Raw genomic sequence first — 21,895 nt, forward strand, 5'->3', positions numbered from 1 at the left:
TGTGTTTAACACATAAATCTTCTATCAACACTCTTCTCCTTTATAAACCAGTTACAAAGGAAACTCCCGCATTTCATACCTTTCCGCCTTGGTACAGCTTCTGGACAGCCCGAGATACACCTTTATCGCAATCGGGTATCGGCCTTCCGCGGTTCTTTAACACATACATGCCTCATCACCCTCCGATTCTGATATGTGACTATCAGAAGCGTTTAAATAATGCTTAAGCCTTTAACCCCTCAGGCACAACACTTTAACACAATACAAGAAATACACGGGGAAACCCCACTACAACCCCTTGGCTGGATCTCAAATATTATACACTCGCTGTTATAACTCCATCGGGTCCGCACCTTTAGTCGCTCCACAACACTACTTCTCTGAACTCCGATAAGCCCGATCTCCGATCACCAAAGCCTTCGATCAAATCTTGACTGTCCTTTGTATCCTCCGATCCAACTGTTAACATTACTCCCAACCGTTTAAACTTGCGCGCCTATTCTTCACCGTCGATCTGCACCCAACAAATCCGACGACTGTCTTTGATATCGGTTAGATAACAAGCGCAAGGATTAACCACTCGATAAAGTGGTTTCCTCTCTCTTCTCGCTGCCACGCATCTTTTGATGAGTGGAGTTGGCGCTTGTTCTTCAATACCGCTTACGGTTTTGAGGCCGCCCGAAATCCACTTTCACTGTTACAAAACCGCCGATGCGATATTTCGCCTTGCTCCTCGGCGACATCATCTGGACCATTGATCTTTCAGATCAAACGACTGTTATACACTGATACTTTACTCCTTCGCTCTTCCGATTCACTTAAGTTTTACGCCATTTCTTCAGTCCTTTTGTAGTTCTGTATTCTTTAAGGTTTCGCCCTTTCTGCTGTTTTACTGCACGATTCCTCCTAAACTTTGGCTTTGATCCCTCTAATGGATTCAACAATCCATTATGATCCTCTGAATCGCTCTTTTCCTCTGTGCAGTCCTTCAGAACTCTGCCTTCTGCTTCCGCTGCTCAGCTACCTCTTAGCTTTACTCTTCTGTGAAATCTCGCTTCGCTATTTCACCCCAGAGCTTCCCTCTATTTCCTCAATTGGATTCAAGGATCCATTCATGATTCCTCTGAATGATTCTGTTCCTCTGTGTCCTTCAGAATTCTGCTTGCAATCTGTTACAGAACCTACAAATTCACAAGTAATTCATTCATGAAATACTCTTCAACACACTGATACAGTCAGGAATAAACATCTATATATATAAATATAAACAGTCGATTACATATCCGAGACTCTGTGTCTCGCACAGGCTTGTTCTTCAATATCGTGGCCTCCCCATGAGCTCTGCCTGTAGGCTTACATTTATACCAGAAAGGTTCGTTGAACTAATCCTGGTTCGACTCCTAAATCCTCTATCCTCTACGCCCACTTCTAATCTCCATTTAATTCCTAAGAGCTCTCCTTAGTTCCTCGAATCATGGAACTACTTAAAGAGTCCTAATTGAATTTAGACTCTTTTGTCATTATTGCCCACTCATGTTCTCATTTATTCGAGAGCATTTAAAAACATCTCACATTATCTAATTAAATCACTTAAAAGCCTAAATATTACATTAACTTGAGACTTAGGAAACTAACTTCCTAAAACTACATGACGCCCTATGTCTACTTAATTACAATGATTTTCTCTTGGGTTAAATGCTCCTGCATCACCTTCTCAATTCTATAAGAGAAAGGCTAGCATATGGATCTGTAAATTCGGTTTTCAGTACAATAGTTAGCAGTTTGTCGTTTGCCTTGTAGCGGATTTTTCTTTGCAGAGGTAGCAGTAACAGGTTTTGACAGTCAATTTACTATGTTTCTGTCATATATTTTCTACAGTGCGTGTTTATAGATTCTAGCATTAATTACCGAGTTTTGTTTTGAGTGGCTTTAAGTTTTCTTCTCTTTAGTTTCCTGTAGAAATTATTGTAGAGTGTAGAATCTGTTTACCATGGTTAAGAAAAATTAACTGAAATTCATGGGGACAATGTTTTGTGAAATGCTTAATGTTTTGACTGCATTTTGCTAAAAGTATGTTTATGGATGCCTGATGTTTATCCTGAATTCAGAATATAGATCTTCAACTTAATCTAAAATCCTGGACGATCCAATGGAGTCTGAGATCTTATTTGGATCATTGATTTCAGACTGGAAAGCTTATGACAAAGCCATTGAAGTTTAAGTATAATATTGGAAAATTTCAGAGCCATAAATAAGCAAATATATCCAGACCTTACAGGGAATGGGAATGCCCATAAAGTCCTCTTATTTGTATCCCAGAAAAAGTACCAGTGGGAAGGTATTACCATGATTAGGGAAATTTTTTGAGCATATACTTTGGATAGCCTTCAAGAGCATTGTGCACACTTCTGGCTGATTTGGGTGCCTTTCTGTTGTGGCAGAATCTTACATGCAACAAATTCAAACAAGTTATAATGTTAAATTTTGGAATTTTTTTTTTTTTTTTTCAATATTATTAGGATTTTTTTTTTGACTATTTCATTGGACCATAACTTGAAAGTCTTATTGCAGACTTTGCACAATACAATGCTCGGTGGATAACCTCCTCACAAATTTTCTACTATAATTTCTAGATACAGTGGCAATATTCATATAATAATTTTTAGATATTAACACAATGATTTCTCATTCAAAACTATTACATTTTATTCTGGAGAGGATGAAAAACCATCCACCAACCAATCAGGTGCCAATCAGTGCGCAATGGGTAAATAAAATGACCATGGGGAATGGGTGGTTCCCCAATGAAGCCCAACACTCCATGCCAGAATCACAATATTGTCCAGGCATTACAGAGAAAGTTGTGGAGTATCTATATACAGAGATCCAACATAATCATCTAGGGAAAGGCACCGTGATTAACAAGGCCGTGAGGTAGTGGGTGCAGAAATTGGAGGGTGGCACAATGATGACACAGAGCACATAATTAGGAAGAACCAGGTAGGCCTTGGTACTATCAAGTGGAACCTCTTTTCCCAAAGGGCGAGTACAACCGTGGCACTTACGTTTAGAACATCAAATCTATTTTGACAGACAGTCAAAAGGTATGTCACTGCCATGATTACAATCATCCTTATGTGTTAGGCCATTTTTGGCAAACCCTTAAATTAGATTAATTTTAAAATTGATTCATAAATCTGTGTTAAAGATTTTTTCCAATTTTATGACTAACCTTGCATAGAAATTATTGTGATTGGATCCTTTTTAAGTATCTACTGATATCCTTTCAAGTAATTCCTATTTTGCTTTATAATATATATTTTGTAAACTGTTTAAACATATTCTAATTTATCAACAAGTAGGAAAATAATATTCTTGTTAAATTCAAATAATTTTCCATATGAATTTTTGAAACATGTTTATTGTTGTAAAATCTAAGACGATAACTTCCTTCTTGGACGTGATTTTTAGGTTCCTGAGCAACTTGGCTTTATGTGGTCAACGACTGGAGACACTTGCAAGAATTCATTGGGATTCCGTGCTATAATATCCAACTCAAATTGTGATGTAGATCCAGGGAATATATCCAAGACTTCATATTGGTGTCTTATATGCTCATTTTCCCTTTCCCTACCAAGAGTTTTGAACTTGAATCTACCCTTGTGCCAATGTTGTTGCGTAGTGTCTTGGACAATTTGGAACTTGTCTTGATATATTTTGACTTTGATTTACTGAATTCTTTGGATGTTATCAGCATCAACTAAGCCATCGGAGCGAGTTTCAAACAGAGTCCTCATCAGAGCAATGATGACAATGGGCATGGCTCTTGCTGTCTTGTTCTTCTTATGGTACTATTTTTTGTACAAGAATGATGGGGTCAAGCAACCTTACGCTAAAATGGAGCAGTAACTCCTGCAAAAAACATATATCCAACAAGTATATTTGCTAATCTCTTTCAACCTATTTTCAACTTATCAGGTGGAAATTGATAAAAATCCCTCTCAAATGTGCTATATCACAGATGCTAAGTTGGTCATGTTCCATGGAGATTAGCCACATACATCTCAGGATATAATAAAGAGAATTGAAACACTTGATGATATTGATATATTTTGGTTTGGAGGCTTTGGTACCATGTAGAAATTGGTGATGGATGACAATAGTGCGTTTGCAGTGAAGAAAATTATGAACAATGGGGTAAAGATAAGATTGCCTCTTTGAAAGAGAACTTGATATTTTGGAAAACATCAAACATAAAAAACCTTGTGAATTTGTGAGGTTATTGCAATTGTCCATCGGCCAAACTTCTTATCTATGACTACTTGCCTCTGGGAAGCTTGGATGAGTTACTACATGGTTAGTATACTGGCAATGCTAAATTTGTGAAATTCATGGAAACCCTTCAAGATGACTTTCGTTCTGATTTTAAGGTAGCTTATAATATTTTCAATATTGTTTGGCGTCTAGAGTTTTGGTGTTTGGAATCAATTTGCAAGTATTCCTATCAATGTTGTCCAAACCATAGAAAAACAGAATCAACTCTGGAATGGAGTGCTCGATTGAAAATAACATTTGGAGCAGATCGAAATCTGGCTTATCTGCACCATGATTTCTATCCTCGCATTGTACATCGTGATGTAAAGCCCAACAATATATTGCTGGTTGAGAATTTGGAGTCACATGTATCAGACTTCAGTCTTCCAAATTCTTGGAAGACGATGAGACACATGTGGCCACCATTATAGCTGGCACATTTGGCTGCTTGGCACCAAGTACTGATTTCCTTTAGTTCTACCCCTTTTTAGGATTTAGAGATTCTGTATCACCAAAGGTAGTCATATATTTTTATCCAATGATAGTCAATTGAGAGAGTATCTGCAAAGTGGGTGAGCAAAAGAGGAATCTGATGTATACAACTTTGGAGTTGTTTTGTTAGAGTTGCTCAGTGGAAAATGACCAACATGCCAATAATTTGTAATCAAAGGTTTGAATGTTGTTGGATGGGTAATTTATGTTGTATTTTATCATTTTATAATTAAAATGATAATTTAATTTTAAAGTCATAGATACCATGATAATTTATTTTAAAGTCATAGTAATCTAAGAACTTGTTGTGATTTAAAATGCCCAGTATGCAATTTTTGACTACTAGCTTCACCATCATGATTAGACAATTGCATTTCTAATTGAGTATAGAATGGAATACACACTATGACATTGATATCCCCATTCCAAATGTAGGTTAACACACTATTTGAGGAACAATACACTGGAAGAAATTGTTGATACGCGTTGTGATTGTGGTTGTAAAGGCGTTTCTACTAATCATTGTGAGGTGCATAACTTCCAATCCTAAAGAACGTCCAACAATAAACCAAGTAGTTCAGATCCTAGAAGAAGATACAGTGTCTCCATACCTTAATGACTTTTATGTATCTAATTCAGAGTGACCAGATAAATTCAATCCCAGGCCTTCCATACCCATTTTGGCAACTGTTTTTTTCCCTCTTGGTCATAAACTCTTCACGACTTCAGTTGTGTTGTTCTGGTCTCCTTGTATATATTTGTGAGCCAGTGGCTCTCCGCAAATATATCACGTTGTGTTCTCCAGACTAACAATGGTGCAAAGCATTCAATATAATTCATTGCTATAATAGAAACCCTGCCCATCACTTAAACGAGGGTAGCCAACTATTTTTGTTTGAGTAAGTATTTGTCAGAACCAAAAATGAGTTTTGTTAGAATATGACAACAATCATTAAAAGAAAATGTAAATGTAAAGCTAATTGTAAATATTGTTAGGTAGTTTACGAACCAAACGATGGTTATCAAAACTATTGTAACAATGCCTACTTCATACGGTGATTGCAAGAGATGAGGGGGCAGAGTGAGTGATTTCCTCCAATAAGATCCTAGTGCGTATTTCATATGTTGATTCCGAGAGAGATGAGGGGCAGAGTGAGTTTGTTCCCACAATAAAATCCTATTTGCCTTGCCTGTGGATGTTTTGTTCACAAAACGTTAGGTTTTTACCAAGTAAATGTTGTGTATTGGTGTATATTTGTGTGTCATTTTTCTTGTGAATAAATTGATATACAGTCTAAGAAAGGTGATATTAGAACCCGAGGAACCAAGATCTATTTGAGTCTGAATAAGTCTGGATAAGAGAACTTTGAGGAAGAGTGAGGGCCAGAGTAACGGCCTCGGATACCAGAGGAACCTAACGATCAAGTGGAGGAGAACATGGAGGAAGAGTGAGGGTCGCAGATTCCAACGAAACTCAGCCGTTATGTGGAGGAGAAGTTTAGGAAGAGTGAGGGCCGCAGATACCAATGGAATACAACCATTCGTGGTGGAGGCTCCGACCTTGACCCAAGTGATGACGAAACCCAGGATCCGCACAACAAAACCCAAGACCCGTTATTATCAAAATTCAGATAAATTCCCACTCTTATCACATCCAATATTTGGTTGAGTATCATAGTCTAAAGAAATCTGATTAATCAACATTATTTGTTCACATATTTATGATTGAAGCAGACATTTTTCTAGATATGATCACTTGAATATTCTCATTAATTTTCACTATGAAATAGGGATTTTTAGGGTGGGTACGAATGTGGAAGGCTAAAGAAGCATTGCAAATTTATTAGAAGATTCTAGAGAGGATGCATATCAATTTTTTGATAGAATGTTTCAGAGATTGCTAGCATTTGTTATCTATAATTTTCACAACAAAATGTCTGAGCGTTTAGGTTGTCTGTAAATTTCAGATATCAGCCAGAAGAAGCAAGAATTGAAGCTTGGATAAATCTTCTGACTTCCAAAGCTGAAGCTGAAACCAAAAAGCTTGAGATATAGGGAGAGCGCCTATAAATATTTGTACACATTTACGAATATTTCTAGAATTTTGGTTATTTACAACATTTAGAAAAATTGAATAGATATGTTGATATTTAGGTCATTGACAGAATGCACACAGTAAATGTTATTGTGCAGGTAGGTCTGCATATATTTGTAAGCATGATAAAATGCATCACTTGAAAAGGACACATCAATGCATCTTAACATTTTTCTGTTAAAATATTCAATGATGTTTAATTATTTTTAAAGGAAAGAAATTGAAGTATTTTTTAAGCTTTATCTTTTGAACAAAATGTAACTTGTAGGCTCCACATTCTATGTTGTATCATATTTATAGTCTCTGCAATCATCTTAGAAGACTGGTTTATGTTTTTAATAATTTGCATAGAGTTAGTTGGCAGTGGAGTTTGTGTTTTTTTTCTTAATTTAAATTTAATTTTATAAGTAATATATTGATTGTTTTATAAATATATGTCTTTGACTAGTTAAATGACTTTTTATAAATATATTTTTATAATTTTTCACATTTATTAAATGGTTAATTTAAAATCCATGTTTATATTTCTCAACTTTTACTAAGTCATAAATAAAAGGCCCCGATGAAGTTGAATAGTTGGACAATTGAAGGACAAACAAGTCCGACTCTTCAGATCACTAGTTTTAAGAAGTAGGAGAGTTTACAAAATTAAAGGTGTGCAATTAATATTGTTAATTAAATATTTTGGATATTATTATTATTTTTAAAAAATTTAATTATATAATTTATTTTTTATATTTTTTATTATGATATTATTTTAATAATAGAAGAAAAATAATAATAATATTGGATAATAACAATAGAATATTATACAATATAGTTGATACAATTATAGGATTTTTTATATTTTAAATTAATATTATTTTTTATTTTTATATTTTATTATTTGAGTAAAAAAGATTTTTTTTAATAATATTGGATAATCACATTATGGATACAAGATTATATAATATAGTTGACATTAATTTTACATCCAACCTAGATTTATTAAATAAATTATATAAATTGAAAGAATAATTTTAATTTATATAATTTATTATGGATACAAGATTATATAATATAGTTGACATTAATTTTACATCAAACCTAGATTTATTAAAATAAATTATATAAATTAAAAGAACAATTTTAATTTATATAATTTATTATGGATACAAGATTATATGATATAGTCGACATTAATTTTACATCCAACCTAGATTTATTAAAATAAATTCTATAAATTAAAAGAATAATTTTAATTTATATAATTTATTATGGATACAAGATTATATAATATAGTCGACATTAATTTTACACCCAATCTAGATTTATTAAAATAATTTGTATAAATAAAAAGAATAATTTTAATTTATATAATTTATTATGGATACAAGATTATATAATATAGTCGACATTAATTTTACACCCAACCTAGATTTATTAAAATAATTTGTATAAATGAAAGCAAACATAGAAGTGGATCAGAATACCAATCTCATTGTAGCAGGAGATTTTAATCTAGTGCTGCATACTAATGAAAAAAGAGGAGGTAATTTCACACCAGATCCCTCCAGAAGCCGTTTGGAGACCATTATACAGGATCATGATCTAGTTGATGTCAGGCCCAAAAATCGTAGGTATACCTGGAGTAATAGAAGAATCGGTGCCAGCAACATAATGGAACGGCTTGATAGATTCCTTATCAGCATAGCATACCTTTCCACCTTCTCAATAGGCTATTCAAATATCCTCAATATGTCGGCTTCTGATCACTATCCGATAACTTTAAATCTCCAAAGTCACTGCCCTCTAGGGCCCATACCCTTCAAATATAGCGCCATATGGAACCAGATACCAGCTGCAAAAGAAGTGGTGCAAACGACATGGATCCAACATGTAGAGGGGTCCCCAAGTTATATCTGGGAAACAAAACTCAAAAGGGTAAGGCAGGCCTTAAAGAACTGGGCAAGGAACAACTATCAAGAGCCCGAAATGAACAAAAAGAAAATCAAGCAAGATCTAGAGGATGTGCAACAGAGGATCGAAGGGCAAGGGCTATCTTAGCAGAATAAAGAACAAGATGGTAGATTATATGCACAGTTGAACCAAATCCTTAGGGATGAAGAAATAAAATGGAGATTAAAATCTAGGCAACTTTGGTTGCAGGAAGGAGATAAAAACACAGCTTATTTCCACAAACAAGCCACTGTTCGAAAGCTCAGAAACACAGTAAGCACAATAATGGATAATGAAGGGAATCGATATAGCTCTCAGGAATCTATAAAGGAAGCAGCCACCAGGCATTTTTGTAAACTTCTGACTGAAGACAAAGGCGCAGAAGATTACTCAAACATGCTCCAGTATCTGCCTAAAGGGATCACACAAGAAATGAACAACAATCTTAGGAAAGAAGTAGAAGAAGAGGAAATCAAAGCAGCTATTTGGAGTTTGCATCCTAACAAAGCACCAGGACCGGATGGATTCCCCATTTGCTTCTATCGGGAATACTGGTCAATGATAAAAAAAGATCTATTAAAGATGATTTGTTGGGTGATGAAAAAAGGTAAAATGGGGGGATTCACCAATTCCACTTATCTTGCTTTGATACCAAAAGAAAATCGCCCTTCCTCCTTCTCGAGATTCCAGCCAATCTCATTATGCAACTCAGCCTACAAAATTATTTCAAAAATATTGGCAGCCAGGCTTAAACCCCTCCTTCCCTCCTTGATCTCTGAAAATCAAGGGGGATTTCTCCCTAACATGCACATTACTGATTCTATTCTCCTTGTACAAGAGACAATCCACTTGAGTTTAACCAGGAAAGAAAAAGGATTTGTTCTAAAGCTGGATCTTGAAAATGCTTTCGATAGAGTAAGGCACTCCTATCTGTATGCTGTCCTTCATAAAATGGGGTTTGATCCTTCCTTCATCACTATGATTGCAGCCTGTATAACTGGACCTTGGATCTCCCCCTTGATCAATGGGAGACCATGTGCAGCCTTCCAATCATCCCGTGGTCTCAGACAAGGTTGCCCCCTTTCTCCTTATTTGTTCATCCTCATGGCTGAATCATTCAGTCAAGCCCTGGACTATAACCGGAGAGTAGGATTAATCACTGGGATCAAGATCGAACATGGAACAAAGAACATCAATCATTCACAGTTTGCAGATGATACTCTGCTGATAGGAGGAGCATCCACTACAATAGCAAGGCGATTCAAGAAGCTCTTGGACCAATTCATGGATTACTCAGGAGGGAAAGTCAACCAGATAAAAAGCTGTATTTATGGATGGAACACAGCAAATCATACCATTCACAGTATTGCAAGCATATTTGGAGTTTCCTGCAGTCTAATCTGGAACCACTTCTCCTACTTAGGAATGCCAGTATGTTTGGGACCCTTGAGAGCTGATACCTGGAATGAGATCCTCGACAAAATAAAGAGGAAAGTGCAGCAATGGGGCACAATGTGGTTGAACCCAGCAGGAAGGCTAATTCTCCTAAAATCAGGTATTGCATCTCTTCCCATATACCGTTTTTCTTTATATCAAGCTCCAGCTGTTTTCCATCAGAAAATGGAAAGAGTACTCAGACACTTTCTTTGGCAAGGAGGGAAAACGGATAAAAACAAATTCAATCTAGTAAGCTGGAAGAATATAATCCAATCTCAGGAAAAAGGAGGACTGGGCATCAGATCCCCAAAGCTTCTCAACTTGGCCCTTGGAGCAAAAATTGTATGGAGATTGATCACAGGGCCTACAGTGTGGTGGAAGAAGGTTTTGGAGGTAAAATACTTAAACTGTACAAGGCAGCAGCTTTTGGAGTCTAATATTCCTAATAGAGACTGTACAAAAATTTGGCAACTTTGCAAGAAGGCTATACCATTTATGTAGCAAAATATCTCTAAGGTCCTATGCGGGGGAAACAATATCAATTTCTCTATAGACAAAATCCTAGGGCAGCAACCTATGGGATCAAAAGGAGAGGCAATCCCTGTCATAAACTGGCTTAATGATAAAGGACTCTTCCTCTTGTCCCAAATATCAAAATGGGGCTCCCACACTCATGCCTAGATAGGCTGGAAATTCCCGGATCCCCCCAATGTGTTAGAAACTAGCCTCAACGCCCTAAAGAAGCTCCTCCACAGCAAAGCTCCGGTTCAAGAAGGTACACTGGATGGGTATAGATGGGATCCAACTGGAACACAATACACAGTAAAAGCTGGACATCAATACCTCTGTGCCAGCACCTATCAACTGGAACCCTGGAACCACTGGAAAATAGTATGGAGAGCAGAGGCACCCCCCAAGGTTAAGTTCTTCATTTGGCTTCTTCTGAAAGGGAAAACATTAACATCGGAAAATCTAAGAAAGAGAGGCATAATGGGCCCATCTGAGTGCCCAAACTGTTGCAGATCAGAGGAAACAATGCAACATTTATTTATAGAATGTCCGGTGGCCGGTGAATGCTGGAAGAAAATGGCCTCAATGGGAGAAACACCCTGGGAGCCCCAGACCACCATCGCAGAAACGATTTATAAATGGAGGAAGAACTGTCCTTGGAAAGAGAAAAGAAGCAAACTGGATCAAAGAGTATGGAACACCATACCACTCACACTTCTATGGCGCATCTGGTTAGCACGAAATGGCAAGGTTTTTCAGGAGAAAGGCTTCAGCACCAGGAAAATTTGCCACAAAGCCAAAATGTTGGCTCTAGAATCAATTACAAACCACACCAGCGGCAAAATTGACGCAACAAATTACAGTATAGAGGAGAGAAATCTTCTCAGCTACGTTCTGGAGAACATATCCAGTGCTCAGGAAACCAGCAGGAGGGGGACAAAGGCAAAAGAAGCAAAAAGCGCATGGAAACTGAGATTAAAAGAAGAGGAATTCTCTAACTGGCTGAGTAACTACAATAGATTCTGCTTATTCTTTGATGGTGCATCTAAGTCGAATCCGGGTCTGGCCGGTGCAGAGGGCCTTATTTGTAATGCAAACGGAGACTGCATCCTTCATTATGAATGGGGACTAGGGGAGAACTCCAACAACAGAGTTGAAGGACTAGCCCTGTTCCAGGGTCTCACCCAATTAATCAAACTTGGGATAAAGAAGACAGTGGTGTTCGGGGATTCCTCAATAATCATTCGGCTTATGGCACACCGACAGAGTACACCAAATATTCTCCTCCAACAGATAAATCAACGAAATCAAATCCTTCACGCGACAATGGAAGAGGTTAGTTATTATCACATCCTCCGCAGTTTGAACAAGGAAGCGGATAAACATGCCAGCAGAGCATGCGAAAGGCCCATTGGCAGTCTGAGCTGTAATTCCAGCATGACATTCCAACCGTTACCATGATCCTTACATATCTAGTCAACAACAGGCGATCTCTAGCTGACAGAATCAGTGAGATAGATCAAATAATCCGTGCCGACGATAGAATAGGACATGTGGGTAGGATTTTGCCCAGATTTGCAATCAGGAATTCGCCTAAACGCATGAGAAACCACAAGCCTTCAGGTGAGAATTGTCCTTTCAGATCGACCCTTCATGTTATGTGAGATTTGCATCTGATCACTCTGCGGATATGCAATAGTCCCATGATGCTCAGTTTGACATCTTCCCGCCCCCGAAGCGCGCAGTTTAATTCTATTTATACATCAGAGAATAGATTTCTTCAATGTGTTAAGCAAAGTTGTTCGGGTAAGCATCGACACCTCAATGTTCCCATCCTCCTCATTTTAACCCGCTGTAATCGGTTTAGTGCTCAAAAGAATCGGCCATCCATTAAGCTTACTCGAGTTACAGTAGCTGAGACTTCAACCTGCTGTAATCGACTTAGTGCTCAAAAGACTCGAGTTTCAGTAGCTGAGACTTCAAACAGGAAATCGCCTAAGACAAATATGGACCGATCAGAAGACTGCCTACATTGTGCAGACCTTCAAGCAGAATTTGAGGAGGTAAGGGCGCAGCAGTGCATCTTGGAGGACCAGGTCAAGAGTTTGGAGGCAAGAATGGAAGAACAGTATATGATACTTAATGAGAAATACAGGGCATAAATTAATCTTTTTTTGCACAGAGTGTCCTCTCTCCATGAGCAGTTCAGAAACTTGGCGAATCGCTGTAGTCATGCAGAAGAGTCGATTGCAATCCTACAGTACATGATGGACAAAAAGATTAAGGATGCCCCCAGCTCCTCCAGTGCAAAACAGATGGATCCAGACCCAAATCCGGAAGAGTCCACGGCTAGGCAGATCAGTGATATTGAAATAGATTAAATATGTTGTGTAGCTGTAAATTTTGGTCTTTGCAATATGTTAGGATTTACAGTAGTCTAGGAAGTTTCAGAGGCAGAACTATTAGAACAAGGATCAAGGAAGGGACCCATTTTGTAATTCCTCTGATCCGAGACATCCAGAAAGTATTGTATGCATGGAGATCTGACTCCTTTTTTCAGCTCATAATATAGCAACCGAAATTTGTCTAAAAAAAAAATAATTTGTATAAATTAAAAGAATAAATTTAATTTATATAATTTATTATAGATACAAGATTATATAATATAGTCGACATTAATTTTACACCCAACCTAGATTTATTAAAATAAATTGTATAAATTAAAAGAATAATTTTAATTTATATAATTTATTATGGATACAAGTTGACAGTAATTTTACACCCAACGTAGATTTATTAAAATAAATTGTATAAATTAAAAGAATAATTTTAATTTATATAAATTTATTATGGATACAAGATTATATAATATAGTCGACATTAATTTTACACCCAACTTAGATTTATTAAAATAAATTGTATAAATTAAAAGAATAATTTTAATTTATATAATTTATTATGGATACAAGATTATATAATATAGTCGACATTAATTTTACACCCAACCTAGATTTATTAAAATAAATTGTAAAAATTAAAAGAATAATTTTAATTTATATAATTTATTATGGATACAGGATGATGATGATGATGATGGTGGTGGTGGTGGTTAACATCCGCTAAGACCAAACATTGGTCTATCGGACCTAAAGAAACAAATTATTTATTTTGATTTAAGATTTTATTTCTATGCTCAAAAAGCTTGGAGAGAAGCCTCTCAAGCTCACTATAATTTTGACATTGTAAAAGGCTAGGAAGGTCAGTGTTGTAACAAAGATTGTGACACTGAGATCTAATGTGGTTGTACGCGGGGCACTCTAAGAGGAAGTGGTTTTCATCCTCGATGTTCCTATTCTCACATATATGGCAGATCCTTTCCATCCATGGCGTTTTAGGAACTGCCCAACGACCTGTTTCACTATGGAGCTCATGAGAATTCGTTCTAATCTTTGCTATATTAATTTTCTTCTTTGAGCTAGTTAAAATAGAGAGATACTTTTGATCTTCTAGGGTGGCACTAATGACCTTCTTATAATAACTTAATTTTCTTTTAGCCGCAAAATCTTTCTCACACCACATTTTTTCTTTGAACTTAGAAGTAACAATATCTTTAATGTTATTTATGTTTTGCAATGCATCATTCTTGTTGATCTCCCAATAGTTTAACCAGGTCCTTGTGTCTTTATGCCACCACCGATTGAGCCTTAGGTGGTTTTGGCTGGAATTTAAAGCTAGCTTAGGAAGTCTATGATCATCTATGTTATTGAGTTTGTGCTTGTACAACAGAAACCTAATCATAGCTAGGCTCTCAATAGGGGAAATACCTGCTTCCATAAGGAGAATATGATAGGGTGTATTACTTTTAATTTTCAGGTTATAAGTTATAAAACGCTTCTGGATTTGCTCAATCTTTCTCCATGATTCTCTGGAGATGCTGCAACCCCAAACCTCACAGCCATATAAGATAACAGGAGTGACTAAAGTTTCAAAGAGGAACTTCTTTTTATCCCACATTACAAGGTTTGCTGTTTTACAATTATTTTCAAGACCAAAATAAGCTTTCCACCCCCCATTAATCCTTTTCTCAATGCTATGGTTCTAGTTGAGCTTGTGACGAATATCAATTCCTAGGTACTTGTAAGAATACACTTCCTCCAAGTTATTATTGTCATACATAAAATTAGTGTAAGTGTCCTTCTTGGATTTGATAATCATAACTTTTGTTTTGTCAGTGTTAACAGTCATACCCATGGTAGAGAAAAAATCCTTAAGAAGCCTGAGTTGCTTATCAAGATCAGATGGGCACCTTGCCAAAAGAACAATATCGTCAGCATAGAGAAGAAGGATGACGACTATCCCAGCTAAGATCGTGCCATCGCATGCTGCTTCCTCTAAATAGCTTCGAGCTTATCGATGTAAATGCCAAATAGGGTAGGGGAGAGGGGGCAACCTTAATATAGTCGACGTTAATTTTACACCCAACCTAGATTTATTAAAATAAATTGTATATATTAAAAGAATAATTTTAATTTATATAATTTATTATGGATACAGGATTATATAATATAGTGGACATAAATCCTACACCCAACCTAGATTTATTAAAATAAATTGTATAAATTAAAAGAATAATTTTAAATATATATAATTTATTATGGATACAGGATTATATAATATAGTCGACATTAATTTTACACCCAACTTAGATTTATTAAAATAAATGGTATAAATCAAAAGAATAATTTTAATTTATATAATTTATGATAATGATGATGATGGTTAACTTCCGCTAAGACCAAACATTGGTCTATTATGGATACATGATTATATAATATAGTGGACATTAATTTTACACCCAACCTAGATTTATTAAAATAAATTGTATAAATGAAAAGAATAATTTTAATTTATATAATTTATTATGGATACAGGATTATATAATATAGTGGACATTAATTTTACACCCAACCTAGATTTATTAAAATAAATTATATAAATTAAAAGAATAATTTTAATTTATAATTTATTATGGATACACGATTATATAAGACAGACCATTGACTGGCAGCTACGCGACAACCAGTTCACGGGGTTCTTGGCACCTGGGTTTACTCTGCGGTCCCCTTCGGTCATCCCAGCGCACAGGCTCTCCAACTTTCCGTCGGGCGGTCCCCTGGTCGGTTTCTCTGGGGCATCTCTGTATTGACAGGCAGCATGGGTGAAGAAGACCTCGTAGACTACGAGGCGGACCCCACGCCTCACCAAGACATCTGGGCACATACTAAACGACCTTCTATGAAACCCCGGAGTATCGAGCTTGCTTCTGAGACAGCTGCCTCATCCCTACACCCGCATCTGCCGCACTCAGGGAAGAAGAAACCCTCGGACTGTAACTTGGCCGACTTTCCGGCCCTCGAATGCCCGCCCCTTTCACCAGCAACGCTCCATCTTTTGGGTTCCTGCTTACAGACCTCGCCTTCTTTTGATTCTCCGCTACAGAACCCTCCTCGACCTGCCTTACCGAATCCCCCACCGCCTCCATCGACCTCACATTCACCCTCCGTCTCATTGATGCCGCAGAACCCACTGGATTCATTGCGCCCCCCCCCCCGGTTCTCTACTACCGGGCACTAGCAGTATTGGTCCTCGCTCCCCCATCCGCTCGGGCTGTTTTAACACTCCTTTGCTTCCAGTTCGATCTGCGGGATCCGCACAGCACAGCTCATCTGATCCGTGCCGCAGACTACTAAAGGACCTCCCCTTTGGTAAGCGCTCAAAGAAACTAAAAAAAGGCAAGTGCCTACGCGCTATAGATTCTGATTTCAACATCACCTTTGGCAAAGAAGCACAGATGCCGGATGTTTTGGAAACTGCCCGGAGAGTCCTGGCCGGTAGGGTAAGGGGTCGTACCTACTCAGTGGAAAGACTCAAGCTATGGGCGGAGGAGATTTGGGGCACTCTTCTTAAAGAACTACCGGAAATCAGGGTCCTCGCGAGGGGCTAGTTTGCATTGCACTTTCACAGGCCTGAATACACCCAATGGATTCTCTCCCAATACTGGCATATTGAGCTGGCACCAGTCCTGCTAAAGCGCTGGGATCCTCTTTTCGACCCGGAGCGTGAACAATTAGGGGCTGGACCCATCTGGGTTCGTCTTCCTGGACTGCCCATGCAATTTTGGACCCCGTATGTCTTCAAGAGAATAGGCGACACTCTAGGCACTTACCTGGAGCATGACAAATCCTATGAGAAAACTGGTATCATGACAATGGCTCGCATTCTCGTTCATCTTGACACTAGGCCGGGACTGGAGGAGAAAATCACCCTGCATCACAGACATTTCTCGCACAAGCAGCTGCTGGACTACGAAGGTGTACCATTTCGATGTCGAAGATGCCATAAAATTGGTCACCTCTACAAGGACTGCCCACTAAATTCGGGGGTGACATCCGAGGATACCAAAGGCCCCAGACAGCAGCCTACAGTGGACCAAAACATAGGAGTTAATATTCCTATGGAAGGGGAGCAGACTCAACATGAGACTCCAACAAAGCTGGCTACTGAAGGCGCCAAGAAGAACACCAGAAGAAAGGCTTCATCTACACCTGCCCCGCCGCGCACCCGCTCCAAGACCGCGGAGACTGTTTCATCTCACCCGGGTAATGTTTCTGCTCCCATCAGTTCTCATAATTTTTCTGATGTTTTGCATTCTGTTATGCACTCCTCTTTGCGGTCCCCTCAATTTGATCAAGTACCCTTTCCCTCCATCCCCTGCACCATTGCTCCCCCTCCACCCACCTTCTCCACCACACCCTCCTCTCACAAATTGGAGCTGGGCCTCCCCAAACCCTCTTCCTCCCCGGTCGGCTCCAGATCACACCCCTACCATCTCAGACCCCGGGCTCGATCCAGATTGCTTGGTCTGGGATCATCCCCTGGACGATACCGCAAGCCTAAAAGGGGTAGACCATCTAAAATCAACTCGGCCATACAAAACACTGTTGCTGATGTCGCCCAGGGGCGACAGTATACCATTGAACGGGCACTTAGAGCAATTGAGCCCTTGACTTGTGGTTCCCCATGATCTGGCTCTCCTACAATTGTAGGGGACTAGCCAACCCCAAAAAACGTTTGGCTCTGAAAAGACTTATGCATGAATCAAGATGTGATATAATATTCCTTCAGGAAACCTTATGCACATCTGAGATGGCGGTGCGAAGCCTACAAGCTCTTCACCCAGGCTGGACATTCCATGGATTGGATGCTAGTGGCCGTTCAGGTGGTCTTGCCATTGGCATAAATCCAAGAAAAAGCAAGCTCCTCTCCACTTGGGGGGGCAGAGGCTTCCTCGGCATGGACATCTTCATGGGCAAATTGGGGTTCCCTATCAAGATTATTAATATATATGGCCCCAACCAGAATAGGCTATCATTCTGGCAAGACTTTCTGAATGGCAATCATATTACACAGAATACAGTGCTGGGGGGCGATTTCAATTTCTCCCTGGGGGTTGGAGAATCCTGGGGACATCATGCCCAGATTGATCCTATCGCGGATCAAATGAATATGTTAATTGATGCGCATATACTTGTGGATATCCCTATGAATAAGAAGCTCCCAACTTGGCACAATCAGCGTACTGGTGAGGCAGCTCTGGGGCGACATCTAGATAGATTTATGATGCATGAGGATCTGATCCCTTTGTTCCCCCTATATAGACAATGGGTCAGCACAGGTGGTCTTTCTGATCATCATCTGATTCTTCTACAGGTCAGCGATAAAAAAATAAAGCCCCGATCCCCTTTCAAATTCTTTGCTGGATTCCTAAAAGAGCCGGACTACATTAATATGGTCTCGGATTTCTGGGCATCACAACCCCCCTGAGAGAGCAGCGGAAAGCGGTGGATTTCTGTGATAGACTAAATAAGCTAAAGAAACTGACTGAGACCTGGGCGAGGAGAAAGCGTCACAGCGATGAACAGATGCTAAATGATACTGAAGCACAGATAGCTCTATTGACAGACGAAAAAGGTACTGGCTACCTAACTGATGCCTCGAAATCATTACTGAACCAGCTGCTTGGACAAAAAACAAAGATTCTACAAGAAAAGGAGGAGCTGTGGAGGCTTAAAAGCAGAGCCATTTGGCTCAAAGCTGGAGACAGTAACACCAAATACTTCCATAACCTTGCAAATGGCAGAAAGGCATCAAACACTATTTGGAAATTGCCAAGTGAACCAGATGGTTGGGCTTCCACGCATCAGCAACTTGCCAAATTGGGGGTCTTACATTTTAAGCATCAATTCACTGCTCCGAATGACATCAATCTACCTGACATCATCAATCTTGCAGGTCATTTTCCTAGCTTTGTGGGTCAGGAGGATATTGAAGATCTCATTCAACCGGTTACCAAACAGGAGTTGGAAAGCACCCTCAAATGGTTCAAGAAAGATAAGAGTCCGGGGCCGGACGGATGGCCAGTGGAGTTCTATCTTGCTTTCTATGATCTGCTGGGCGAGGACTTATTGGAGGTCATTGAGGAGAGCCGGACCACAGGGCACATCCATCCCCCTATGAACTACACCTTCATTGCCCTGATACCCAAAACTGATGACCCTACATCCTTCAATGACTTCCGTCCCATTTCATTATGTAATTGCCTCTACAAAATTATTGCTAAAATCATTGCAAACCGCATAAAACCTATTCTGTCCTCACATATCTCTGCTGAACAGTTTGCCTTCCTCCAAAATCACCACATCCAAGAGGCCATTGGCACTGCCCAGGAAGCTTTACATTCCATAAAGCATAAGAACCTCAAAGGCATATCTCTAAAGATCGACCTTGCAAAGGCTTTTGACAAGGTTAATTGGCTCTATTTGAAGATGATTCTCACACATTTGGGCTTCCCCCACATTCTCATTAACTGGATAATGGGTTGCATATCTTCTGTCTCCTTTGCTATCCTCATCAATGGCTCGGCCTCTGCTCGCTTCAACATCAACAGGGGAATAAGACAAGGATGCCCTCTTTCCCCACTCCTCTTTCTTATTGTTATGGAAGGGCTTAGTAGGCTCATAGCAACAGCAAAAAGGAATGGAGACTTCAGTGGACTCAAAATCACTGAGCAGTACTATCTCACTCATCTACTGTTTGTTGATGACATCCTAATCTTCTTGAATGGAAGTATTCGGGACTCCATTGCACTAAATGATATTCTTCAACTCTTTTGTAAGGCTACGGGAATGGTGATCAATAGGGAGAAATCTACCAGGTCCATGGCGGGGTGCACATATCAGGAATCTCAGCTGGCGACACAACATTTCCCCTTCTTGGAAATCAATTTGCTGGATGGAATCAAATATCTTGGATTTAGACTAAGGCCGGATGGGTACAAAATAGAGCACTGGTCTTGGCTCATCAACAAAATAGAAAAAAGGATAAATTGTTGGCATCATCGTCTTCTATCTAAAGCAGGTAGACTCCTGCTGATCAAATCTGTTCTTGAGGCTACCCCAGTATACTGGATGTCCCTCACATGGATCCCAAAGGGCATCCTCCAAAAAATTCAACAAATATGCAACAGATTCCTTTGGAATGGGAACAAAAAAGGGAAGATTTTTGCCTGGACGAGATGGTCATTAGTCACTACACCAAAGAGATGGGGAGGGTGGGGACTAAAAGCTCTTTCGGAATTTGCACAAGCATTGACAGCCAAGCAGGGCTGGTCACTACTCAAACAGAACAGTCTTTGGGCTGAAGTTATCCACCAGAAGTATATTTGGCCCTCAAACATCATCGATTGGATCCGTAGACCCCATTGGAACCGACAAGGCATATCTGCGATCTGGAAGGCCACTCTAAATGCTATGCCTCTCATCAGAGACAATCTTTTATGGCGTATTGGTAATGGCTCTCAAGTCCGCATAGGCTTAGATCCTTGGCCTGGCTCTGGGAACGCGCACATACTGTCGGAAGGGCTAGTCCGATATCTAAACAACAGGGGCATTAAATACCTTGCGCAGATTGGAGATCAGCAACATACTTCCATCTTCTCACAGGCATGGATAACAGACCGACAGTGGCAACTGACAGATGAATGGAACTCAAACTGGAAATATTACATACAGGCGCTAACTGAATCGCACATCAGACTAAAAGAGGAAGGGGATGAGCTAATTTGGGCGGCTGCCAAATCTGGTAATTATGCGCCGAAGATCGGCTACTACAAGCTGATTGAGGCAAAGAACCCCGACTTGCATAAAAGCTGGTGGTCAGCTCTCTGGCACCTTCAAGCTCAACCAAGAACTCGACTTCTCATGTGGAACATTCTTGCAGATAAAGTACCTACCGGATCCAACCTCAGGAAAAGAGCATTTGCTGGACCAACATGGTGTGTCCTTTGCAGGAAAGAGGAAGAAACATCTCTACATCTATTTCTTACCTGCGAGGTCACAAAGGATATATGGAACCAGGTCACTCAGGCTCTCAATATAAATACAGCTTGGCAGGGGGAAGATATACCTTCGGCCTGGGATCAGTGGTGGAACGCAGTGGCTTCAGAAAAGTCCAGGAACTTACCGCTTTTGGTGTCCTGGTACATCTGGAATAGGCGGAATGCAATCATCTTTGAGGACTGCATCGCAAATTGGAACCTTCTCCCACCTTCCATATGCGCGGCATATACGGAGATCCCCTTTGAAAATAAACAGAACACCCCTAAGAACATTATGCCAGAAATCATCAACAAGGATATGCCGTGGGCATATTTTGATGGGGCAGCTCCGAGACAAGGCTGTGGGGGGGGCATACTATTTCATCTATCAGACTCACATTTTTTTCACCTGAGAATGGGACTTGGTCCTGGCACAAACAACCATGCTGAACTAATTACACTGAGACATCTTCTCTATTTTGCTTTGTCCAAAAACTGTCGGCAACTACAAATTTTTGGGGACTCAAAGATTGTGATTGATTGGGTTAACAACAAATCCATCTGTCATGCATATTCATTGAAACATATCTTGGAAGAAATTGTTTTTTTCAAAACACATTTTGACCAGATCACTGTTTCTCACATTTACAGGGAAAGAAATTCAACTGCTGACC

General features: G+C 39.2%; 1 pseudogene; it reads left to right on the forward strand.

Annotated features, from left to right (window-relative positions):
- The first annotated feature begins 2,782 nt into the window (after nt 1-2,782).
- On the forward strand, nt 2,783-5,450 carry LOC149261414 (LRR receptor-like serine/threonine-protein kinase FEI 2; annotated as a pseudogene).
- Nucleotides 5,451-21,895: the final 16,445 nt, after the last annotated feature.

The sequence above is a fragment of the Pinus tabuliformis genome, chromosome 6, assembly GCF_031772625.1.
Source record: "Pinus tabuliformis cultivar Carrire ecotype Pingquan chromosome 6, CPIR1, whole genome shotgun sequence".
NCBI classification, from domain to species: domain Eukaryota; kingdom Viridiplantae; phylum Streptophyta; class Pinopsida; order Pinales; family Pinaceae; genus Pinus; species Pinus tabuliformis.